This window comes from Emys orbicularis, chromosome 1 (assembly GCF_028017835.1).
Source record: "Emys orbicularis isolate rEmyOrb1 chromosome 1, rEmyOrb1.hap1, whole genome shotgun sequence".
NCBI classification, from domain to species: Eukaryota; Metazoa; Chordata; order Testudines; family Emydidae; genus Emys; species Emys orbicularis.
The window spans coordinates 91,284,270-91,312,138 of record NC_088683.1 but is presented as its reverse complement, the minus strand read 5'-3'; the positions used below and the strand labels follow the sequence as shown (position 1 = coordinate 91,312,138).

Genomic DNA, 27,869 nt, shown 5'->3' with positions numbered 1-27,869 from the left:
ACTATTCCTCTTTGTTTAAATTAAATATTCAGTGGTGCAAGGATCTGAACTTGGATCTCTCACCTAACAGGCAGGTGTCCTAACCACCTTGCTGGAGTCACATACTCTCTCTGTCTCAATAACTATTCAAGTATTTCATAATAAGTGAAGCAGCCTCAAAAGGCAAGAGAGCGCTGCCCCAGAACACCCACATTGTTTTGGGAGGTGCGAGACCCAAGTTTAAATTCCTGCTTCACATCAGGCAGAAAGGGGAACTGAACCTGGGTCTCCCACATCACCAGTGAGTGACCCTAAATCACTGGGCTAAAAGTTAAAGGAGCACTACCACCAGCATCTCCTGAGTCCTGTTTTATGAATGGCAAAGTCCCCTTGTGAATCTAACTCAAAACGTTTTCCAACAAACTATTAGGCAAATAGGCCTTCGGGTTGACCAAACTACATTTTTCAACAAATGAACTATTCATCCAAAAAGTCTCACCCAGCTCTAATGGCTATGTAACTAAAGCAAAGTGTGAAACCTAAGCAATTTAGAGGGGAAGAGATTCTTCAGTGTACGAATGTATGAATCAGTATAAGAATCTTGTTTATTGTTTAATATCCATTTAACTTCAAATGACAAAGGCTTCCTTTATTCCAAGCTTTGATTCAACACTATCTCCTCATCAATTAAGGCACTACAATATTTATTGTGTGCTCCAATTCCTCCAAAGATTCTCCAGGAGGACCAGGTAAGATCATATTGGAAATACCTGATACTTCCAAAATAAAATAAGCGAGAAAGAAAAATTAAAAACTTTCCGACTTTTCTACACCATACAGCACCCAAAACAAAAGTGCTTTGCAGACCACCTTTAAAAAGAGCAACAGATTCAAAACACGTTGACACATGAAATCAGTTTTATTAAGAAACCAAATCATTTCCCCCATATTTTCCTTGTCAACCAGTTTAATTTGCTGGCTGGGTAGGGTATATGAAAGAATATACAGGCTGTTAAATCAAGAGGGAGCAAGCCTCAAAGCAGAGCAGCTTTCATTTAAAAAGCCCTTTCAACAGGCTTTTCATTTCTGTTTAAGTTGAGGTGTGGTTCCAACTTGAGTGCTTCTGCTGATCTGAAGCAACCAGGCTGCAAAGCATTTAGGTCTTTTAAAAACTAAAACCAATAGCTGAGATTTTAGGCACTCCTCCGATGCCTTTAGCTCTACCTGGATACTTATTGGCAGCCAGTGCAGAGTATGGATACTAGTACAGAGTATTTTATATGACATGTTGCTTAACAAAGAAGGCACACATTTGGCACTAGGTTCAGTATCTTTACAAGTCTCAATATGTAGCCCCTATAGATGACATTACTGTAATCCAATCTCAGCTATTTGAAGGATCAGGAACACTGCACCACTTCAAATTCAGAGACTTCTCTGCAATCATCAGGGCAAGAAACATTTTAAATAAAAGCTTAAATTTTACTTTATGACACTCACCAGAAAAAGATTCCTATTCACTCAGATTTTCACTTGGCAGCAGTGATTATGAGCACCAAAAGCAATTATATGCTTAACAAAAGTATCACATTTAATATCTATCTATATACAGATGCCCCCCGACTTACGCAATCATTCCGTTCCGGAGAGCCTTGCATAACTCAAATTTTGCGTAAGTCGGAAACGTATACCGTACATTACACAAAAATTTCCGCAACTCGAAAATCCTATTTCTGGCTTATGGAACTTTTTCCATAAGTGCAAATTTGCGTAAGTCGGGTCTTGCACAACCCAGGGAGCATCTGTATGTATACATACATACATACATATACACACACACACACACAAAAACAGTAGCCGGACACATGCAAGCTTTAGTACATTTTACTAAAAGGTGTCTGAAAAAGTGTACTGAAATTAACAGGGTGGATAAAAAAGTCATCTTAAATAAAAAAATAATCAAGAATGAGTTTAAGTCTGATTTTAACCTAAATGAAATACTTTTAAAAATAAACCTATTTAAAATTTAATTTGAAGTTAGACCTTAATACAGGTTTTCCTAAATCTATCAAAATAATTTAAATTAAATAAAAATGGATTTAGCTACATTTTCTGGTGAAGTTTTAAAGAAAATCAAAGCACTGAATTGGTGGTGGAAGTTGTGGGCTAAATACATGGAACCAGAATGCTGAAGAGCTAACACAGCTTTTGACAGCAGTAGCCTCTTCTGCAGGGGCAGAGAACGTTTTCTTCATTTCAGTTTAATCAACTACTTCAGTTAAATGAGTTGAAAAAGCAAGAAAGCTGGTTTTCTTCCAATCTGTGAATAAGAACTAGGTGAGAGGATGAGATCTACTAATTCTAAAATCTTGATAGACAGGCTGTTTCTCCCTCTGGATCCCTAGGCTCTAGGAGGGTAGGGGGTGAGAATATCTGGGCTGGGGGGGGGGTGCAGCTGGCCTCTGGGAGGAGGAGGGAAGAGTGTCTCGGCTCTAGTGGGGGAGGGGGTGTGAGTGTCTGGGCTGGGGGGGCCATGTCTGGGCTTGGGAGGGGTGAGTGTCTGGCCCCCTGACTGGGCTTGGGGGGTGGGGGGGAGAGAGGGAGCACAGAGGGCAGAGAAACAGGAACTGGGTTGTCATTGGGATTTCTTTAACTCTCTACTCCTGGGGGAAATTTTGTGTGTGTCTGTATTGTTACAGACATATGTGCAGAGAGGTACTTTGAAATAAATTACCAAACTAATCGAAACTGGCATGATTATATAGTGTTATTTTGACAAATAAAATTTGTAGAATTTTAAACTCTTGTGCGCAGAATTTTTAATTTTTTGGCACAGAATTCCCCCAGGAGTAAGATTATTGGTGAAGTCAACCAACTGTCTAATCAAGAGAACCAGCCAGCAAGGTCAAGTCTATATTAAGTGTCAGATATTTAGATAATTGGGGGTTCTATTGTACATCCATTTCCCTGTTTACATTTTTAGCTTATAATAGCAGTAATGATTTTCAGAGTGGACATTTCCTGGTGTTAATTGGCTAGGTCAAGTCCTCTCCCCACCTGCTGGCACCATTTCATTTCACAACTCAGACTGCTCTTCAGACAACCAAATGACTGTTTTCCAGATCATTTATAATTTATACTTGCCATAGTCTTGACGTGTAAAGTGAAAATGACAGCGGTTAACAGACTGGTAGTCTTGTCACACACAGATCAAACTACATAACACAAAGCCATTAATCCCACGAGATTATACACACTTCAGTAGAACATCAATTTGGCAAATTAATCTACCTGAACACTTAATATGGGCAAGTCTGAGCTATAGGCTAACATGATGTAACACTTGAAGTAATTATGGGAGATTGAATTTACAATATTATATAGGCTGTAAATACACAAACTTATACAGATAAGAGGATACTGAAATACAAAATAGCATCCATTCAGCTACATGATCTGAATATACCAAGTACAGCCACTTATTTGCTAGCTGCTTCGTATAATTCCTGGCATAATCTTGTGGAATAATGGCCCACAAAAACTGGAACAGATGTGCCACATTGTGTGTATAGGACTTTAAGATCCATTGCCATGAACCCTAGTCTCTATACAAATCCTCGTAATAAAAATCAGTTACCATATCACTATACATCTGTAATCTATTGAATTTTCAACAGTGGCGATACCAGAGGTTTCAAGGAAAACTATAAACCAGTAAAATGCATCCAACAATGTACTGCACATTAGGTGACATTTTCTTGACCCTACGTATAAACTCACAGCTTCCCTGTAGGACTGGTAGCCCTCGACATTTTAATCTCAGCAAATATGCTGAAACTAAATGTCTAACCTTTTTAAAAAAAATTAGAAAGCTATTTGACTTTGGACCGTCCTCAAAGACCCACATCTAAAGAACAGACAATGCATGCTGTAATAGGACGGGCAAGAGCCTTTAAAGCACTCTTATTGCTTCTGATGCTGTGCATCATATTGTAATCATCATATTGTAAGCCCCAGAGTCTGAACAGCTACCCTGCAATTTTATAGCTCGGCAACCCAAGCCCCACAAACCTGAGCCAGCTGACTCAGGCTAGCCACAGATACTTTATTGCCCTATAGAATGAGGTGGCCAAACTGTGGCTTATGAACCACATGTGGCTCTTTTACAGTTAAAGTGCGGGTCCTGGAGCCCACCATGCGCCCCCTTTCTCCGCCTAACACACTGGTGGGGAGGGGAGCTCGGGGCTTCTGCCTTCTGATGGTGTGGTGGGGCTCAAGGATAGTTATCTGAAAACATCCACTCAATGTACAGCAGCAGTCAAAAAAGTGAACAGAATGTTGGGCATAACTAAGAAAGGGATAGATAAGACAGAAAATACCATATTGTCTCTATATAAATCCATGGAATGCCCACGTCCTGAATACTGCATGCAGATATGGTCACCCCATCTCAAAAAAGATATATTGGAATTGGAAAAGGTTCAGACAAGGGCAACAAAAACAATTAGGGGTATGGACCAGCTTCTGTATGAGGAGAGATTAATAAGACTTGGACTTTTCAGCTTGGAAAAGAGACGACCAAGGGGGGGATATGATTCAAATCTATAAAATCATGACTGGTGTGGAGAAAGTAAATAAGGAAGTGTTATTTACTCCTTCTCATAACACAAGAACTAGGGGGTCCCCAAATGAAATTAATAAGCAGCAGGTTTAAAAACAAACAAAAGGAAGTATTTCTTCACACAACGCAGTCAACCTGTGGAACTCTTTGCCTGAAGATTTTGTGAAGGCCAAGACTGTAACAGGGTTCAAAAAGAACTAGATAAATTCATGGAGGATAGGTCCATCAATGGCTATTAACCAGAATGGCCAGGAATGGTGTCCCTAGCCTCTGTTTGCCAGAAGCTGGGAATGAGAGACAGGGAATGGATCACTTGATGATTACCGGTTCTGTTCATTCCCTCTGGGACACCTGGCATTGGCCACTGCCGGAAGATAGGATACTGGGTTAGATGGACCTTTGGTCTGACCCAGTATGGCCGTTCTTATGTTTAGTTTTAAGTTTGGCTTAAGTGTATTGCCTAATTCTTGTATTACAAGGTAGGATCAACAGATGAACATATTATTTGGCCTTTCGGCAACAGAGTTGACAGACCACTTGTATAGCTCCTCTTATCTTCATCCTTCTAGTCACTCCTACAGAAAGCTCTGCTCCTATACCTTTCTCTCTATTGCCCTTCCCTGAAGCTTTTCAGTTTCTACTACTGTGTAGGACCAAGATGAGGCAGACAAATCCTACTGTATTAAACACAACAGCATATGAACTTGTATAACATTTTCCATCCTCTCATAGGTTAATCTATTTCCTTTTTAGAATGCTATTGCAAAATGAGCAGACTTCAATGAATAGTCAAAGATCCTTCGTAACATGTTGAATCTAATTCAAAACCTGACGTTATTTTCTCTGATGTGCATCACGTTATGCTTGCCTACACTGAATTTTATTTGCCATGTTCCCCCACACACTTAAAGAGCCTTCTGGAATTTAACAATTTTTCCTAGTTTTGATTAAACAAATGGTGTCATCAAAAAGCTTTTGCCACCTCTATTCAGCCCTCTTCTAGAAAGCATACAATAGCAATCTTAGTACGAGGTCTCCACTATTAACCTATTTTTACACTAGGAACAGGCCGTTTATTCTTATTGCTTTTTCTCCCAGAGAATGTTAAATGCATGACTGATCATTACCTCTCATCAGTTATTACTCTTATGAAGGACTATTAAATTCTTCTTAATATGTTGGAATTCTCAGGTTAGAGAGCCACAATTCTTACAAAAGCTATATTGACTGTCCTTTGTATTATTCCTATACAAAACGCTTAGCTAAGGTGTAGCCACGGCTGCAGGGTCTGTATCAGTGGTTTTGGTGCACATTAACTTTATATATGAGAATTAAAAGCCACATGTTCAAAACTCAGGAAGTTCAGAATTAAGGTTAGACTTGCCTATGAATTTCTGTACTTTTGAAAGTTTGAGTTTCTTTTAAGAGTCATGGCACCTAGGTAACCTTAACTCTGTCTCTGTAGAGATGCCATCCTTCCATCTTCCCTACCTGGTAAGGTTAAATTTTGATAGTGTGCAGCAGAGAACATTGGTTCTGTGCCTCTATCTACTTGTTTGGTGTCTTCTTCCAAATTCCCTTTTCTAGCTGTTCAGTTGGCTCGAATGAGGCTACTTTGGTTACTGATTTGTGGATGGAGAGCAAAACTCTGGGAAAGTGGTATAGATTTGTATAGAACTTACTCCTCACGCCCTAAACAAGGGACAGAAAAGTACAGCAATGACTAATTTTTTTGACAAAAGCTTCTGCTAAAAATCAGTGAAATAGTTAATATTGAGATTTTAAATTAAGCTTCAATTAATATCCTATTGAAATTAATAAAACCAACTGATCTCCCATTGTGACGCCCTCTATATGCTTCTTATCAAACTGTCTGTACTGGGCTATCTTGATTATCACTTCAAAAGTTTTCTCTTACTTAATTGGCCTCTCAGAGTTGGTAAGACAACTCCCACCTTTTCATGCTCTCTGTATGTGTATATATATCTCCTCAATATATGTTCCATTCTATGCATCCGAAGAAGTGGGCTGTAGCCCACGAAAGCTTATTCTCAAATAAATTTGTTAGTCTCTAAGGTGCCACAAGTACCCCTGTTCTTTTTGCGGATACAGACTAACACGGCTGCTACTCTGAAATCTAGTCTCTTCGTTTTTTTTTTTTTAATCAAAATCCTACAGAGTTCAAATGTATCATGGGGGCTTTTCAGAAGTCCTCAGTGCTCTGACAGCTATCCAGAGGCAGAAGAGTATGTAATCTCACAGTCAAATGTAACAGAGAAAAGGCCCTTATGTCTTCAGTCCCTGCAGGGCTATTGGCTTTTAACTTTCTATCAGAAGCATCCTCTAGCCTCTTGGCATATCATACACCATCTGTGGATGCTGACAGCACTGCGACTCAGGGTATGTCTACACTATGGAGATTATACAGGCATAGCTAGGTCACTGTAGCTACACTGCTATAACTCCATAGTGTAGAAGCAGCCAACACTGAGTGAAGGGTTTTTTCCTAGGGCTGTCAACCGATTAAAAAAATTAATCGTGATTAACTGCACTGTTAAACAATAATAGAATACCATTTATTTAAATATTTGTGGGTGTTTTCTACCTTTTCAAATATATTGATTTCAATTACAACACAAAGTGTACAGTGCTCACTTTATATTTATTTTTGATTACAAATATATGCACACAAAAAAATTGTATTTTTCAATTCACCTAATACAAGTACTGTAGTGCAATCTCTATCATGAAAGTTGAACTACAAATGTAGAATTATGTAAAAAATTGTTTTATTTTTGAATGCAATGTAAAACTTTCGCGCCTACAAGTCCACTCCTACTTCTTGTCCACTCAGACAAATAAGTTGTTTACATTTGCAGGAAATAATGCTGACCGCTTCTTGTTTACAATGTCACCTGAAAGTGAGAACAGGTGTTCGCATGGCACTGTTGTAGCTGGCATCGCAAAATATTTACATGCCAGATGAGCCAAAGATTCGTGCGTCCACGCTGCTAATGGGTTCTAACAATCCAAACCAATGCATGTTCATTTTCATCATCGTGAGTCAGATGCCATCAGAAGGCTGATTTTCTTTTTTGGTGGTTCAGGTTCTGTAGTTTCCGCAACAGTGTTTTGGTCTTTTAAGACTTCTGAAAGCATGCTCCACCCCTTGTCCCTCATATTTTAGAAGGCACTTCAGGTTCTTAAACCTTGAGTCATGTGCTGTAGCTATCATTAGAAATCGCACATTGGTACCTTCTTTGCATTTTGTCAAATCTGCAGTGAAAGTATTCTTAAAATAAACAACATGTGCTGGGTCATCATTCGAGACTACTGTAACATGAAATATATGGCAGAATGCAGGTACAAAACAGAGCAGGAGACATACAATTCTCCCCCAATGATTTCAGTCACAAATTTAATTAACACATTTGTTTAAACGAGCATCATCAGCATGGAAGCATGTCCTGTGGAATGGTGGCCGAAGCACAAAGGGCATACTAATGTTTAGCATAAATAACTTGCAATGCCAGCTACAAAAGTGCCATGCGAACGCCTGTTCTCACTTTCAGGTGACATTGTAAATAAGAAGCGGGCAGCATTATCTCCCGCAAATGTAAACAAACTTGTTTCTCTTAGCGATTGGCTAAACGAGAAGTAGGACTGAGTGGACTTGTAAGTTCTAAGGTTTTACATTGTTTTGTTAAATAACTGCACTCAAAAACAATCTACATTTGTAAGGCGCACTTTCACGACAAAGATCGCACTACAGTACCTGTATGAGGTAAATTGAAAAATACTATTTATTTTATCATTTTTTCAGTTCAAATATTTGTAATAAAAATATATAAAGTGAGAGCTGTACACTTTGTATTGCGTTGTAACTGAAAATGTAGAAAAACATCCAAAATATTTAATAAATTTCAATTGGTATTCTATCCTTTAGCGCTGCGATTAATCGCAATAAATTTTTTTAATCGTGATTTTTTTCCCCATCACATGAGTTAACTGTGATTAATCGACAGCCCTAGTTTTTTCCTTTGGTGTAGGAAGCATTCTTCCATCGACACAGCTGCACTACACCAGGGGGTTAAGTCAGCATAACACCATATCCCTGAGAGCAGTAGCTTCTCACACCCAGCACCAAAACACCCTGACTGACATAGCTATGTTGGTCCAATTTTTAAATGTAGATCAGGCCACAGGGTCCTCATCCCTCAGGAGGGAACAGGTCCTATCGTCTACTTTAGCTAACCTAGAATTCTGGAAGGAAGTCTGCAGAGCTTCAGCCTCTGCTTGATTCACTCATTACCTTGGGAATTTCCATTTAGAACTAAGTATCTAACATCTGGATGTTAGATACTTGGCTGGAGGCTGAACATTCATGAATTCCTGACATTACAAGTGAATCCCTGATCCTATAAGCCAATGGGTAAGGATGCAAGGAAACTAAGCTGCTTTGTTTTCTTTGAAGTGTTGTAGATTCACAATAGGGAAGAGACATTTCAGATGTAAAGTAAAGGGAAAGTGTGCAGCATGCTCTTGTTTTCAACCTCTGCCCATCAAACATTTTTCTTAAAGTCTACTCCTGCCACCCACCTTATTAGAGGAATTTTTTGTAGGTTTATAGCCTAATATGTATTTATGTAGGTTGTCCTACCACACAAAACATACAGCTTCCCTCTCATCCTGTGCTTCATAAATTAGCTGTTCTCTGTGGTTATTTGAACTTTATGTAAAGGTAACCTGCAAATACTTTGAGAAAACTCAGCAACTTCCATTAAAGTTAAATAGCCAGGTTAAAAGGGCATTAAAAAACAAACTAAAGATTCTAGTTAATCTAACTCCCCGTTCTTTTCATAGGGAAAAGTGTGTTTTATTCATTTTTTTCTTAACCAAGTGTCTCTAAATTCAATCCAGGCACAGATAAATAAGTTTGGTTGTGCAAGTTTGCATTTCACACTTGTACAGAGCCAATTTCTTATTCTAAGAACATACTCTTAAGGGCAGCTTACCAGATCAAGAATGAATCTGCAGATATGGAAAAATAACCTGCTCCCGATTTTCAGGCTCTGAATACAGAAGGCGTACCTTATATAACACTTTTCACACTATAGGAAACAGAGGAAGAAAACCAACTTTAGTTTCAAACCTAAATTGGATACAGTGGTCAGTATATCCAGGTATATTAAGTGGTCATTGGACAAACGAAATTAATTACACTGAATGTGTCAATCTGTTATTTGTTGATTTCTGGACAGCAGGTTTTTTCATGGCCTGGATATTTTGCTAAAGAAAATTCCAAACCCAAGTAAATCAATTTTGGCTCAATAACCACACGTGACAGGATTCGAACTTTGTTTCACTCTATACGAGGCCAGGAACAGCATTTGAACTGGTTTAAGCCACACAATCCTCTGTTCCTTCCTTTTGCAACTCTCATTCCCTCCAAGAAATGACTGAAATGTTCACCCAATTTGAAGTTAAACAAATCGGATTAAATTCAATTTAAGATGGATTTTGAAAACTGTTTATTCAAGTTGTCTTGTATATTTTATCTGAATGCAATAAATCTGTTCGGTGCAAGTGACACTTGCTGACCAGAACATAGTTATTACAAATTAAAAATACAAAATATATGAAGGGAAAATAGTGTTGACTTGCCTCTTCTCTCTCCCCTAGTCACCCCCAAAATGAATCAATCCATCTTGGTCTTGGTGTGCATAACCAGTACGGTTAAACGGCAAGTACAAGATACAGGCTTTTGGTGCAAGTGATGCTGTGACTGAATAAACTACAAACTTCGTCAGGTCTGATGTAAAATGCCATTTTCACTGTTGCCTTAAATTCCTACCCAATTCGGTTAAGGTGAAGCTAAGATTGGGGAAAAGCAAACTCTGGTTCCCTTATACAACCATTAGTTTTTGCCAAACTAGAATGAGTTTTATTCATAATGATACAGTAATTGGGCACACCCCACCAAAAGTCTTTTATAAGTCCTGATCAGACAGATAAACATAATAAAAGCAATAGTTTCCTCGCAACTCCTCATTAGGGGCCTGATCCTGCAAGACACAGAGGGCAGTCAGCACTTCACTGGATTGAACTCTATCAATCCATATACCAGGCAGCTATCTAGGTGTCTTTAGGCACCGATACAGCATCTCCATACACAAACTTGCTAGGTCCAAGCTCATTGAACTGTGTGGAACTTGCATGAAAAGAATAAAGGCTAATGCATCAAGTTTAGTGTCAGATATGTATGAGACTGTAAAACAACTGTTCTTATCGAAGACTGGGGAAGGAGAGGATCCATTGCCCAATATCCCTGAAGAAGATAACTCTTTGAGGACTGCACTGAAGATATGACATGGGAAAAGGGATTGGAGTGAAGCCTGGGGCGGGAAGCAAAAGTTCCTTTCTCGTCCCATGCTGTAAGCAAAAGTACAGAACACCACTAGCCGTCACCTACAGCCCCCAACTAAAACCTCTCCAGAGCATCATCAAGGATCTACAACCTATCCTGAAGGACGATCCCTCACTCTCACAGACCTTGGGAGACAGGCCAGTCCTCGCTTACAGACAGCCCCACAACCTGAAGCAAATGCTCACCAGCAACTACACACCACACAACAAAAACACCAACCCAGGAACCAAATGCTGCTACAAATCCCGGTGCCAACTCTGTCCACATATCTATTCAAGGGACACCATCATAGGACCTAGCCACATCAGCCACACCATCAGGGGCTCATTCACCTGCACATCTACCAATGTGATATGTGCCAGCAATGCCCCTCTGCCATGTACACTGGCCAAACCAGAGTCTCTACACAAAAGAATAAATGGACACAAATCTGACATCAGGAATCATAACATTCAAAAACCAGTAGGAGAACATTTCTATCTCTCTGGTCACTCAATAACAGACCTCAAAGTGGCAATTCTTCAACAAAAAAAACTTCAAAAATAGACTCCAACGTGAAGCTGCAGAACTGGAATTAATTTGCAAACTAGATACAATCAGATTAGGCCCGAATAAAGACTGGGAGTGGTTGGGTCATTACAAAACCTAAACTTAATTTCCCCAATACTAATTTCTCCCTACTGTTACTCACACCTTTTTGTCAACTGTCTGTAAGAGAGTGGCCCATTACCACTTCAAAAGTTCTTTTTCCTCCCATGGTATCCTGCTGTTAATTGATTTATCTTGTTAGACTGACCTAACACTTGGTAAAGCAACCCCCATCCTTTCATGTATTTATACCTGCTCCTGTATTTTTTACTCCATACATCTGATGAAGTGGGGTCTAGCCCACGAAAGCTTATGCCCAAATAAATTTGTTTGTCTCTAAGGTGCCACAAGGACTCCTCGTTTTTTTATTCATAAAGTAAGTTCTCTCCAGTGCTGAAACTTCACACTGAAGAACCCAAAGACACCAAAAGTGATGAGAAATGTGGAAGAAAGGAACAGATAAGGGCAAAGAGAGGAGGGGAAAAGACAGAATGGTTATGGGCCTAAAGTGTCCTGCATTATTCCCCTCCCTACTCGCTGAGTGAGGAATACAAAAATGAGTTTACAAACTAGCCTTTATCTCTGTGCATAATTACCGTCAGTGAGAACTGTGCCGGCAATTCAGGTCCTCACATTAGGCTAAAATCCCTGTTCTAAATTTCCCAACAGTGGTTATAAAGAAGGGATAAATATTCATACTGAAGATACCCTGCAAGCATCCTTAAGAAGGTGCACAGTTTAGCCAATCCAAGTTAACTTCTGTGGAGTAGGATGTTTTTCTTTAGGAAAAAACAATCTATGGATTTCTCATTTATTGTACAAAAAAAAATTCCACACCACCATTTCCTCTAGTTCCTCTGCAGTTCATTTCAAAGCCACCACAGATATTCAAATACTTGAAAAATTCATGTGTTTGATCACCTCTGGCGAGCAAACATCTATCGCTGATGAGATGGGATGGGGGAAAAAACCCACAACAATTTATAGAAAAAAGTTATCCTCATTCAACATGAAGTTAAGTTTCTAGGCATAATACCTGTGAGGATTACCTTCCAGACATTAACCTGTACAGTAGTCTTCCTGTCAGCAGACAAATAAGTGGTAATGTTTCTGCTGCTACTCAGCTTTTATAAGCATCAGCAATGAAGGTAGCAAGCCTCTAGTCCATTCCACTCCTGATATTCATTGTTTCACTCCCAATATTCATTACCATGCAGGAAGCAATTAAACTGTTTTGTGCATTCCCGCCAGGAGACTGGCAGAGACTTCAACCCCACTCCAATCAGGATACTCTAGGTGGAAGAGAAACTCCACCTCCCTTCCAGTAGCCTCTAGGGGACTTCCAATTTACACAAATACTAGCCTGATGCAGATATACAAAGTAAGTTTCCAAGCAGGATCCAGATACAACATCCTTAAAAACATCCCAGCACCATCCTCAGAAGATGGATATGGGCTTCTTACCATAACACTGAACCTGGAATTTAATTGCAGGATCCTACAATCTCTGGCTGCCAGGAATCTGGTAAATTTTTCAAGCTCTCAATTATTCCAGGTTCAAAGTGAGGTAACCTACTGCTTAAATGAAAGCAAAGCCAAAATGCAAATAGCTATAGAACTTAGCAGGGTTCTCCAACTCAATGCCAGGGAAGGGGAACAAGCTTAGTATATTTTTTGGGAAATACACACCTACAACAGTTTAAAATATTTATCACTAAACCTTTACGAAAGTAAAGGCTATATTTGGAAATATTTCTGGATGATATGCTGTACCACACACACACACACACATTTTTAATTTCACTTCCTAACTCTACACCTATGGCTGTCTGTTTAGTGTAAAATCGACAAACTGTATGACTAAAGTGTGGCACAAGGTCAGAGGTCTGCAGGTATACTGAACAGAAGCATAAGCAGTTGTTTACAAAACACCTTCCCTCCTATTCGAAGACACTACACACTAACAAACAAAAATATGCACTTTATAAAAAAAATGAATAAGCTATAAACACAAAAGGTTGAATCGTCAGACTTCACAGCTTGATTTTAAAAAACGCAAAACAAACATTCCATGATTGGTAACTTCATAAGCACTTCTGAAGCTAGTTACCAGCAGTTAACCAGGAAACAGATATGTAAGTCAAGCAAGTTTATGATCTCCCATAGTTATACACTGGGAAATTATGATGAAGAGCTGAAAAATATTTCCTGATGTTTGATCTAGTATGCAAGTCTCCTCTGTGTTTGTGATACCATGTAGAGTTCAAAATTACCTGTCAAATATGCAAAAATTTATAACTACATACAGATCTTTCATTTGCAAAGAAGCCACATCTATTGCTCGGTGCTTTTGTATTAGCAAAAAGGTGAATTTCTACAATGATTTGTATAGTAGACTGCTAATACTCAGTCCCAAGCCCTTAAGAGCTTTAAGGCCCAGACTACAAACTTAGCATCTTTCTAGCTAAAATTCTGCTCACTAGTGAAGGTAATTTTCATTGTCCAGGATCGGCCGGGTAAAATCCTGAATTTAATTAAGCTTAGTAGAGCCAAATAATATTTAAGTGTGTAGAACAGATGTAGCAACTAACATTTTAAGCTATGATGTCCACATATCATCAAAGCACAGTGCAAGCTAGGAATGTGCATTGTTAGTTTGATTCCAAACATGAAGGCCCATTCATATAAGAAGCCGCAAGTGCTGTGATCCATTAAATGTAAAGATGTCTCATGATACTTGAGATACTGTTTAACATCCTCACTCTGGTCTTCACAGATCAATCACTTATGATTACACTCTTAACCACCATTTTCTTGTCAATACTAAATTCAATCCTTTTGTTGCTTACATTCCAAATACTTTTGCAATGCTATCCCATGAATAAGGGGGTTACCTACTCCAAAACTGCCTTTTGTAAAAACAAATTCTAGAAAGTAGTTTACAGGAGAATTATTTTCACAACTAATTCTAGAAGGGAATATAACCAATCTACTTGTGGATTTTAAACAGCCAAGTGCCCCATGTTAATCAAAATAATTGAAATATTAGATATGCAAATAAGCCTAAATCAACTCAGCAGCTGCACTCAGTAAGAATAATAATCTACTCAAAATCATTGTTTAATGTTTAGAATTCCCATTTTCTTGGCATACGGAAGCATACTAATAATAGGAATCAGGATGGGTTATAGGATATAATATTTTCTGCATTTATTTTTGATGATGATGGGCAATCACTCATTACCGAGTATGATCATCTTCCATGGGAGTTATGGGTCCTCAGGTGGCTAATAAGGCCAATCCTTGAACCACAAGTTCTATTGCAATGAGGGCAGATGTTTTTGGGCTCAGCAGGAGGCTGTTGACCATGACTGGAAGTCAGTCTCTCCTTCCTTCTGCACCTCTTGTCCTCTTCAGCTCGTCGGCGAGCAAGTTCAAAATGCAGGGGACCATCACGTAGGACTTCTCTCCATTTTAAGCGATAGATTTATTTTTACATTCATGTTCATCACGTAGTGACTATACTGCAAAAGGCATTACCTGTAACAATATCAGATTCCATTTCCCTATGAAAAAGACAGTGAACACAGTTTACTTCTCATCTTAACTTTATGAAAGCATCCATTTTCCAAAATTAGTCTTGAAACTGTGGAGGTCTCATCTGAAATTTTGTACACAGAAGTGGGAAAACAAACTAATGGGTCAAACATGCGTTCCCAGCTTTGTGAAGGATGCTATGCGATTACAGACCATGGTAGTGACTATGTAGTTAGGGTTTAGGGACCTCTCCTGCAAGGTGTTGAACACTAACAGTGTACTTTAAAGGGCAACCAGGAAGCCCTTGCTCCTGTTCAAACACCAGAATAAAGGGAGAGTTGGTGTGGTTTTACTGCCTCTAATAGAGTTATTAGTCTCAATTACTGACTCAGTAATTCAAGTATCAAAAAAACTGCAGCTATTTCTATATCCTTGAGCTCTATAATCTAACATTTTTAACATGACTAAGTTAATTATAAACATTTTCTTAAATGGCATAAAAAAAAACAAATCCTCAAATCTGTAGATAGTGCCTGTTAAATCCATGATGAATGCCATAATTCACACTGCCAGGCAGGTCCCATCCAAAGCAAAAAACAATATTCATATGCCAAGGCCAGACAGCCCTCATTTTCTGGGCGTTTCCTGAAGGGACACCGCACAAGCAGTGAACTACTCTATTTACTTTCAGCAACCAATTTGAACTTTTATCTAGAATTTGGTTCAAAACTTACTGCTGACCAACATAATGAAAAGCTTTCTTAGTTTAACCACAAAACAAAGTAGTTTCACATTTTGCAACAAATCAGTCTGATGCTTTTGCAGTAATAAACTGTATAAGCTACTTTGGAGTTTTTTTTACTGTAAAAATACATTTTAAGGTTAAGTAGTGAACAAGCTGTCTCACTTAAGTTATTCATATATACCATACAGAGAAGGAACTACTATCATCTATAGTATTAACCATGTGCCAGGCCACTATTATTTCCTGGGGCATTAAAAATTAGCACCTACCATGAAGGGCAAATAAGAAATGTAATCTCAACCAAAAACAAAAAATCATTGCCACAGTTTGTGACTAATACACATACCTCTCTGCTCCAGCTTCAAGATGCAGAAGTGATATGCTGTTGAGCCAGGATTCAAATACCCTCTCAGACTTGCTCTAGTGGCTAAGGGGAGGACACATACATGAAGTACCATGGACAGGGTATAGGAAAGTAAGAGGGTTACCTTCCTACCACTTCTGTGCATTTCATTTTGGATTTGAAATGTTCCATTTCTGAAAGCTGCTGGACTGACGGTTCTACAAACTGAAGTCTTCTAGCAACAGATCAGATGCAACAATGGTAATACAGATTTCTCTATACCACACAAGTGTGTTTCAGCCTTCACTTCAAGAAATACCTCTAAGGAAGGGAGCGTATTTTTAGTCTGTCTCCATTCAATAAGCGGGTTCTTCTATGCTAAAGCTACCAATCCATTTCACACACGCTAGGGCGTGTCATTCATTTCATATAGGCCCATCAATAGACAACACAACTTCCAAACCTCTATTGAAACAAGCAGATTCATACTCACAAACTATGACCAGCTTGGTGTGGGGTACCCACAATCCCATATCTTCCTCACACAATTCAGTGAAAGAACAGTCTGACAGAACAATGCCACCAACGGATCATACCAGAGCTATTGGTCTTTGCCCTGAGTACTTCCCCAGAGGCAATAAAAGGAGAAAAGCATATACTGAAACTGTTCCCAGACTTTTCCAAAGTGGTAGGGTAAAGGGATACAGGTTGGATGTGAAGGCAGATTTACAGTGAATTGGTTAAAGGGGCAATTAATATCTTTGAGAAGTGGGTCAATTTTGGAGGAAAAATTTTGGTTCTCATAGTAAGGAATAGTTAGACCATGGGCTGGTCATTTTCAGCATAAAGAAGAATTAAGTGAGAAGCTTTATAAGAGAAAACCTCTATGTAAAATCTGAAATTCTACTAATGACACTAATTCCAAAAAAAACAAGCAAAAAAAAATATTCACTTCAGCAAAATAAAATGAAGAATTAACAAAATGCAAGCAAGTCTGATTTAAATTTTAAGGTTAATTTAAATAAAAATGATTTAAATAAAAACATTCTGTACAACCTTAGTTACAATATTCAAGTCACATCATCTCTCACTTTTGGTATTTTTAGATTCAAGTCTCAGAAGTACAAGTCTAGATGTCTTAACATCCACATTATATCCTTGACAAAAATCATCGGCAGCCTTTTTCTAAGATGGACAGCCTGAGGAAAAAATCTACACTTCCCACATTAGTAATTATAGTATAATATTTCCAAGGGAAATAAGGGGTAAGGAATTTACAAAGTCTACATGAACAGAGACAAAGACAAAGGTTGATAAATGCACAAGTAGAAGACTTTAAAGTAGCTAAAGTCCTACCATAGGGAAATAAGCTCATCATTCTTCAGATGGAAGGACTGTTTTGTATTACTCAAATGTTGTTACTGTGGCTGACTGGGTGAAGTTTACAGGCTCCAAGAACAGCATCACATAGTCCTACACTTCAATAATAATGGTGGTTTTATAGGACCTCAAGGGGAGGTGGAGAATGGAAGTTAGAATCCTCCAGGTTACAACAAAACAAGACATAGCTATTTGTGTCTAAACAAGTCTAGATTTAAAAAAAAAAAAAAAAAATGGACTAGATATAAGAAAGGCGAATTTTAGTGTGGCCTTGTCATTCATTTCTGTCTTGTGACAAAAGAGAAGAGCAACATTTTAGGAAGGCTATTTTAAACTTGGATCAAGATTACAACATCGCTATACAGTCACATACTCATAAGTGCTGAATGAGGGAATCTTGCACTTAATACACCTCTACCCCAATATGACGCTGTCCTCGGGTGCCAAAAAATCTTACCACATTATGGGTGAAACCATATTATATCGAATTTGCGTTGATCCGCCGGAGTGCACAGCCCCGCCCCCCCGGAGCACTGCTTTACCGCATTATATCCGAATTCGTGTTATATCGGGTCATGTTATATAGGGGTAGAGGTGTACTTATGCACCACTACGGTAACAGAAGCAGGTAAAACTTACAAGGATTGCAGGATGCTTTAGCAGCTTCCCTGTACACCTGTGGGAAACCCAGAAAAGCATGATAGTCTTATGCAAGATTCACTCAAAACTGCAAAAGTTGAAGGACAATGGGGATTTCTGTGATCGCACACCAAACGTCAGCCTCTGGTTCCGCTATGCCAGGAAATACAAATGTGTTAATACACAAGGTCAAAGAAGTTGGGAGCACTTTCAAGGAAATACATTTAGCGAAAAGGAGTGCATCACTGCTTGGAATAAACACTTATAAACATCTTAGAAAGATCTGAAAGATTCTGGAGACCACCACATTCAGGACATTGCCATGGATTTAAAGGTTATGGGAGGGAGGATCATATGAGAACTGGAAAACGGAAGAAAACCTAAAAGTTACCTGAACTATTAGGGGACAAAAATTCCTATGCAAGTGGTTTTCTTGTACACCTCTACCCCGATATAATGTGACCCGATATAACATGAATTCAGATATAACGCGGTAAGGCAGCACTCTGGGGGGGCGGGGCTGGGCACTGCAGCGCATCAAACCAAGTTCGATATAACGCGGTTTCACCTATAACGCTGTAAGATTTTTTGGCTCCCGAGGACAGTGTTATATCGAGGTAGAGGTGTATTAAGTCATCTTTTATAAGAAGCATCAGCGATGGCAGCATTCTAGGAAAGTGCCAAAAAGCAAAGCATTAAATCAAAAATCTTTTACAATCTAAAAACAGTAACAAGTTCACTACCCATCATCACCCCAACTGTCTAGCTACACCTGATTGGGTCTATTTGGGTAGGTAAAATTTTTGAGTCCTTTCTTGCAGGACAAAAACTCGTAGAGTTAACACCCTGAGCAAGTTATCTGTTAGTCTATGAACACACAAATGTATACTGCAAAAAACCTTAGTCTGAAAAGAAAGTTAACGGCAAACATACTGGCTCAGCCATCTGCCTACTTAAAGGCTGGATCCTTGAGTCATTTTCTACTTAGTATAAAACAGTTCTTCCAGTTTTACTGCCCTCATAGAGCTGACAAATTCCTTCAGATAGAAAAAATATACTAACCAAAACAAATGACATGCAAAAGGCTGGCTTAATAAGGGCAAGAGAAGAACAGCTAGAAAGACTGAGAATGTAAGCATAAGTCTAAAATCAAAGGCGTAGACACTAAGAAAGCCCCAAAATATTTCTACTGGTGCTAAATTAGACTGAGGAGAAAAAGCACCTCTGAAATAGAGTACGTAACAAAATTTAGTTGTCTCAATGCACATGCACTTCCTTCCCCCTCCCTCCATGCTGCTATATTCCGGCAACCTTCTGGTCTTCAGCAGTATCTGACCCCACTATAAACATCAAACAATGAACTGGTGCTGTCAAATGCTAATCCAATTTTCAGTGAAGTTATCTTCCACCATCCTCCCAGTCAAGACATTTTAAGTATAGTGGAAACTATATTAACTGATCACTCAAGGACTGATAAAAAGTTGGGTCTTTTAATAAAAACAACTAACACAGAAAGCTGAAAGGAAGCCCACAAAGCCAAATTACACTTGATTCCAAAACTTATTTTATCGTTTGCAAGTCACTTAATTTACCAACATTTAGATTTAAGTATTTTATAAAAATAAAATAAAAAACAAACAAAAAAACTCCCTCTTAATGCAATATTTGTAAGTGTATAACAGGTTACTTGTTGCAGCCCATAATGCTCTGTCCATCAATTACTCAGCACAGGTGAAATAAAAACGATTTCTATTACACTTAACTGCCTTCTGGAGATTCAGTGAAAAAAAAAAAACACTTACTGCAATACACTGAGTTAAGGAAAACGCAGAAATCTCTGAAAAGACTACACACAGTGTGCACTTTACATAGAGCAAAGTCAAAAGTAGTTGAGCTGTTTTCCCCAAAAATGTACTGTTGTATTTGGAATCAATTCTAGACTGTCGCTGAACATAGAAAGATGTTCTCTTAAAACTAGCATTTTAGTGTTATCTGGGAATATATCTCTGGGTGCTCGCCGAGGGCAGGTGGTCTGCATGAAGTTTCACTGTGCTATATATTTATATAAACAGTAATACCTAGAGGCCTCAGATCAGATTTAGGGTCCCAGTGCGCTAGCCACAGTGCAAACAGATAGGAGGACAGGCCTGCCATAGGGCATCGTTAGCTGACTTCAAGTCATGCAGTTTTTAATTGACAAATCTTTAAAAATCTTAATGTCAGTAATCCTTTTGTTATAGTTGTGAGCTGTTCACCTATGATAGTTCTAGTATTAATTCCTACTCAGCTACCACCCATATAGGAAGGAAGGTAGCTGTAAGCTACCTTTTTTTTCCCCTCCAAACTTCTGCAGATTATTGTAAATGCTGATGGTTGCTTGAATTTCCAAACTTTTGTCTTTCGTATTTTAAAAGAATAACGTTTAAACTACACAAAAAGATTGAGCTAGAATTGGTGTGCCATAGTAAACTGTATAATTCTCCACCATTTAATTTCCAGACACTTCCAATTTGCTGTCTTGGAGCCAGTTTGCTACTAATGATGAAGCTATACATATAAAAAGTTTCAATTTAATATATGCTTTGCCAGATGACTGCTGAAAATTTCTTTACTGCTGCTTTCAAGGACAAAAATGAGCTGTCATTTGAAAACAAGTTTTCTCCGTTATAAATGCCCTGATCCTTATGTTTTATCAAAAGCTAGAAGGAAAGTTCCAACTTAAAGGGAGGACATGAACAGAAAACTTACAAAATGATATACTTTAGAGAAAAACAGTTGCATGGATCCACAACAGCAGTGAGACTGAGTCACTAACCAAGTTGGAGGTGTTTTATTAGGCTTATTTCTTATTTACACTAAGGCCTCTTTACATAATTCTGGTGGCATAAAGGAACCTTAGTGTAAATGAGATTCAGGCCCATAATATTAATACAATAAGAAAAACATGTAAACAGATCTGAACTACAAGGTAAACTGACCTATGATAATTTTGACCCATAGTTTTCTTACTAGTTTAGGGACTACCAGAAGACTCTATGGCAGAATGAATAGATGGTGAAAGCTAAGGCCAGGTTGACACTACAGACCTATGAGCTTCTCCCATCAACATAGCTATCACCTCTTATAGAGGTGGATTAACTACGCAGATGGGATCTCTCCCATCGTCACAGTAGCTATGTACATGAAGACAAGCCTTCAGTCTACATTTTATTCCAAGAAATAGGAGATAAACAAATGGAGGGAGAGGGAGGTTTCTACTTGATAATACATTTGAAAGCCTACGGTAACTTCTACTTATCATAATGAAGTTTCAAATTTTTTACTGTAGCACTGCCCGTCAATTCGTCCCTTTTTATTTGTTGCACTGAACAAACAGAAAAACAGACCTTTAAGTACACTTTACTGACATTCACTTGTTACTGCTGAATTCCCTCCCAACCTCATTTTGTTGTTGTTCTAAATTGTACTGCAAACCAGAAATCTTGAGTGACAGCCACAACACACTTCCATTTTTTACCCCAAGCATTTCCTTACACCAAACCCCCACCCGCCTGGAAGTTTCTAAGGCAAATAATTTAAGGTACCTCTATTTCGACACACTACCCTTTTGCATTCCAGTCCTCAAATTTTGTTAAATATTTTGTAAAGCAGAGCAGCTCTCCAAAGGCAAGGGGATAAGAAACTGTGATGAACCTTCTCATGCAGCAGCCACTGTTTTACCCTACCGAAAGTTAAATCACTGCTTTCCTTTTATGATTACCAGTTTAATACAGACGAGTTTAGAGTATTCTTACACTGAGAAGTTAAATTGCCACTTATATCACTCCCTCTAACAAACATTAGTAAACAAATTATATCTTCGGCTACTGAAGACCTAACAAGATTACAGTAAGATGGCCTTTAGCCTAAAGTGTGCAGAACCAACAACTAGGAATAAAGTACTTTTTGGATGCCCACTAAATTACTTGCTCATTTCCAATGCTATCACAAGATGACCACAACTTTTTGGTCATTACTGTAATGTTGCTTGTATTATGTTCAGGATTTGATAAATTTACTCACCAGTTTTCTACTTGCCACTCTCTGGCAAGTGAGGCAGTTAGCCACCAATTTCTTTGCAGACTTACGCATCAACACGTAATCTTCAGTTTTAAAAATAATTGCATTTCTAGCCCTTAGTTGCAAAGTAAACCTAAGTATCAATCAAATGCATTTAGTGCTGTTTTCATGAATCTGGACAGTCAACCTGAAACTCTACAGGTGTAAATGTTTAAGGCCCAGATATTCCTAGGAATTTCACTGGAGTGGGAGAAGCGATATATTACCCTTCCTCACACCCACCAAAAAATTTCACCACAATAAAATAGTGGAGCCTCTTTACAGCCAGTAGTTTAGCCTATGGGTGGAGCCATCTTCCCACTGTCTCTCCCCCCCCCCACGTGGAGAGGTATAGCAGCAGTCCATGCTCAAAATCCTTTTTATGCAGCAGCACATGGGAAACCCTCACAAGAGTACCCCAAATTTTGCACTCCCTCCTGCACAGATCCTGACACAAGGCCCACCACATTGCTGAGGGAACAGGATTTCTCCAAGTGTGACCTGTCTCCACTCACTTCAGTAGTGTTTACTCAAGTTTCTGCATCCATCTACATTTTACCACTCTAAGCTCTAAAATTGTTTCAGACATAACAGCCCCCTTTCCACCGCCACCTCAACCCCAATTCCCAGTTTGAGTCCTGATAGCAAGTAGGTTAAGTCTTCTGCCTTGTGATCTAATGATTGGTTTGTCAAATGTTTATATACTTAACAGATTATGGAAGTAACTCTAAGACAGTGGTTCCCAAACGGGGGTTCACGAAATGTTACAGGGGGTTCTCGGGAAAAAATTCCCTAAGGGCGGACAGAGCTGTCCCTAGGGACCCTGGGCAGCACAGGGCCAGCAATCTGGAGCCCCTGGACTTCCAAGAGCTAAGCAGATCAAAGCAAGCATATCTATCAAGATTCCTTATAAGAAATGGAAAGGAAGGTGGGTATTTTTTGCTGTTTTTAAAATTAAATAGGCAGCTAGTATTGTTTTTAAAATTATTATGAAGAACAAGTTTAAGCTTTGTTGTAACGTGCATTGTTTGCCTGGACTACTCAAGACCTGAATGCTTGTGTAGGAGGAACTCTGAGTTGACTTCTTAAATACCTTCATGATGTTTCAAATCTGATACTCCTTGATGAAACATTGGAGCCTTGCCTTATAACAGGCTTATTCGAAGTGATACAAACTACGAAAGTGAGATCTTGGAAGAGTGTTGCTGTTTTCATAATGTAATAAAAATACTGTAATGATAAATAATAATTAAAAATAAGTAGTGTGTAATAAGCATGTCATAAAAACAAATTTTATATTTTCCAAGATCACTGCTTTTATAATTTATACTCAGGTAAAGGAAAAAATCCCTGGAAATCTTCATTTTTAGGAGGGGGTTCACGAGACTTGATATTTTAGTGAAAGGGGTTCACAGGTTGTTAAAGTTTGGGAACCACTGTTCTAAGATGACATCTGGAAACAAAAAAACGTGTCTACATCTTATGGATTGTGCAGGAGATGGAAAGAAGTGTCATTCTCCAGCTTCTGAATTCCTGTATAAATTTGGATACAAGCTTCCTAACCTTGCTAGGTCACACACATACTATTTTGTAATTCCAGAATATTTCAAGCCTTCTCCATTATAAGATGCATCTGTATGGTTAGAAAGTACTTACGGGCTTAGTTTGGGTGAAGAAAGTCTGTGAGAAATTATATAGTGCATTTTAGGTACAATGTTCCCAGAACACCAGAAAGATCTCTAATAATGGAATTTCATTCTTCTGCCATTTACAAATCACTAGATAATTTCTCTCTCAAAGCTGGACAGGAGGTCAGTCCACTAACTAACATGAGGATGACCAGAGTTCCAAACAGAGTGAGAAGTCAAGCCTGTGATTGTAAATGTTCACTGCATTACTAGAAACATAATTTTTAATTATTTGATACTTGAAGTAGCTTCAAAACCACTGCATCAACTATGCAAAAATACATATGATGTGGGGCCTGGACAATTTTTGCTTTAAGGTTGCTTATTTTGAACTAGGGAAATATCTTACAAAATAACTAAATTTATAATGGAAGTTTCTGGTTCAGTAAATATCTGTAGAAACTGTGTGCATTATCTGGTTTTGCTATCTTTGAGCCAAATAGTTTACCCTGGAATGATGCAGTTTTATTTACCGAAATGCTTTTATTCAATCCTCTATCTACCACCAATGCTGTCCTTTCATTTTGCCTGGAATAAGAACCTTCGTAAGAGTGCCTCAAATCTTGCACTCCCTCCCGCACAGCAGAACCACACAGATCCTGATAGAAGGCCCAACACACTGCTGAGGAAACAGAAGACCTGAGCTGTATTCCTAGCTCCAACGATGTCGGACATGTGACCTCGGGCAAAGCATTTACTTCTATGCCTCGGTTTCCCCATTGGTCAGACAAGGATACTACTACTTTCCTTTATAAAGCACTTTTACATCTACGGATGAAAATATTTAAGAACTGAGTATTATTTCTGTAACCTACTGCAGAGATTCCCAAACTGTGGTCAAAGGAGCAGTAGCACTTCACAGAGATGAGCAGTCCTATAGCCCAGACTCTTCTTGTCATTTCCAGCTGACAGAAAAAGGACAGATAGTAAAGAAGGAGATATATTGAACTGAATAGCAAAGACAGTGTCATTAACGGTCTCAAAAAAGAACACAGCATATTAAAGACTGCTAAAAATATATGAATACTTTCCTAATATTACTTTACAAAGAAAGCAATTGCAGAAGTTGTCACAGGGATGTTATGCAATTGCAAGTGGGCTGAAAGGTGGTCCATATAGTCTATTAAGATGTTGTTCACCCTTGTGAAAGTCTGAGAACCCCTGATACAGTGGCCTTGCCAACCAATTATGTTTGGTTGCACCATATGGCAAGGTACAGTCTTGTAAGCTGAGGCAGGTCTATAAATGATGGATTTGGTTACCTAAGGCCTAAAATACATTTTATAATCAGACAATTTGAAGTTCTGTGTTTACACAATGTCATCCATTTGAAATGATCAGCTCCAAATTAAAAAAACTAGAGCCCTAAGCCTGACAAACACCTACAACATTTTCTGTAACAAAAAGCTAAGCTAGTCACAAATACATCTCCTAAAAACTTTTAATGGGAACTTAAAAGGAAAACATGCAAGTTAGAACCACAGTGCATTTTATAGTCAGCACCCCTTACCATACAAAAACAATCCTCTCCTAGCATGAACTTTCCTTGCCATTCAGCCAAGTCTGACTGCCAAACGTTTCTAAACCCATACATGTGTTAGTCTTGTTTATGGAATGGAAAGAGTCTATTAGAGGATCATAAAAACCCTGAGGTGTAATACACTTAACTTCTAGACTGTGCACTACTACTATTTTCTTTTATTAGTGATGCTACTGAGAAACTAAAAGTATGCTTGATATGTATATTTGGAGTATTCATAGGCCACCTGAACTCCATCCAACCTCTCAGGTACATTGCTTGTTCGCTCTTCTCTTCCTTTTCACAGCCTGAATTTCCAGATACAAAGGAGGGAAGGGAAAAGAATTTGATTCTTCCACAGATTTGCCTTTCAGTATTACTGTTTATCTTTTAGTCAATGCCTGTGATCATGCTCACATAAGTGTGATGTCAAAATATCTGTTCACTGAAATCCAGATATTTTAAAACTAAAATAGAATATAACACAGGCAGTATTGCAGATAAGCACGGGTAAGCTAGAAATAAGTACAGAGACAGTAAACATGCTATATGCTAACATAACCTTCGCAACTTTTTGGTAAAATTAAGCCAACCTTTTTCAGGACTTGCACATCCAGCTTAAAAAGTAAAATGTAACAAAAACCCTACATAGCATTCACCTCCCTCCTAATAACTCCACATTTAATATTGTCCCAAGCACACAGGCCAACACCATATGAATCCTCTGAGCTGTAGCAGTGAAGTCTTCTAGGATGACTATCCAGCGGACATCTCCTCCTTTTACTCTGTACATGAAATCACCACCAGCTCACACTGAAACTGGCAGGTAGAGCGTATGGCAATCCGTTGAACACGATGTGAGCCCATAGCCTTGTCATTTCCTTCTCCTAACTCACCCTATAAAAAGGTTTCTAGGACTGAGCATGTTTTAGAAGCCCTGGAAAGTTAAATGCTGATTTGCTAAGAGACAAATCTGAGAAGGTTAAATGAACTGTCCAAAATAATAGGAAAAAAGAGGCGGCTGCCATTTACCATCTGTCTCCCACAAAAGTGAGAATCAGAACAAATGGAGCCCAGTTTTGGAGAGGGGGAGGAGAAAGAAAGGAAATTTCCACCAAGCCATAGGAGAATCACACTGAAATAGATAACCCAAACCAGTGCGGCCTCCCCCGGAGACAGGAGGGGTGGGGTGAGACCCTCCCGGGCACAGCCCCCTCCTCTCCCACGTCCCACTCCGGCAGCCCCTCGGTGCCGAGCACGGCCCCGGGCTCACGCAGCGGGCTCTCCCTCCCACCCCCTCTCCCCTCCCCGCGAGGAAACGGAAAACGGGCAGCCCCTGGGCGCCCCTCGCGCCCGCCCGGGCAGGGGCGTCCCCGCTCCCCCTAGACAGCGGGGTCCCGCCGCTCCCGGGGGCCAGGTTGAGGCCTGCGCGGTCCCTGCGAAGCCTCCGCTCTCTCGTAGCCCGGCTCCCCCGGCCCCTGCTCGCACACTCACCCGCCTTCCTCGTCCCTCCCAGCCCGCAGTCTCTCCTGCTTCACGGCGGCCGGCTGGCTGGCGGCGGGGGCAGCAGCGCTGTCGGGCGGGACCTCTAGTAGCGCCGGGCCTGGCGGGAGGGGGCGGAGTAGCTCCTCCGACGACCTTTATGTGAGAGACGGGTAATCTCCGGGCTCCGTGCGCTCCGCCGCCAGGCCGGCCACCATCTTACATTAGGGAGACTGCCCTAGACGCCGCCGCCAACGCGCGTGCGCACCAGCCGTCGGGGGCGGGGTGGAGGAGACGTGCCGCCAGGGAGGCGGCCGCCCGGGGCACGACGGGACTTGTAGTCTGGTTTGGCAGGAAACGGAGGCGGCTGGGGGAGCGGATGAGTGTCGATGGGCTGCGTTAATCTGCCCCTGCCAGCTGCGGATCTGGGGCTGTCCGCTACTTTCTGTCTGTCTGAGGCCGCGGCATCACCCCGCCTCCTCCCCGACATCCCCTTCCCCACTGCGACCCCTCTACCCTGCATAGCCATGTGTCTACTTTGCCCTGTCACCTTCTCCTGCACCATGCTGCCCTGCCACCGTCTGCTCCGTGCTGCACTCATCCAAGTTCCTTCCAGCCTTACCCGTCACTTTAACCTGCCATAGACTTACTCGCTCCATTTCCCATCCTTGCCCCTCCCCACAACCTGCCATGGGCTTTAACCTGCTCCACTTTCCAGCCTCAGCCTCACCCCCACTCTAACCTGCCATGGCCACGGTTTGCACCAAACCTGAAAACTGGGTGACCTAACCACACTTATTTAGAGGGCAAAGGAGGAACATTT

General features: G+C 39.9%; 1 protein-coding gene across 6 annotated transcripts in view; it reads right to left on the bottom strand.

Annotated features, from left to right (window-relative positions):
* Positions 1–27,163, bottom strand: part of CNOT4 (CCR4-NOT transcription complex subunit 4) — a 125,674-nt gene extending 98,511 nt beyond the window's left edge. For 5 of the 6 annotated variants that reach the window (XM_065401510.1, XM_065401526.1, XM_065401495.1 and 2 more), the window contains exon 1: positions 27,059–27,163. The gene's annotated coding sequence lies outside the window, so the exon portion shown is untranslated. Of the gene's footprint in view, positions 1–24,860; positions 24,951–27,058 lie in introns of all 6 variants that reach the window. The other variant, XM_065401503.1, reaches the window with a different exon arrangement.
* Positions 27,164–27,869: the final 706 nt, after the last annotated feature.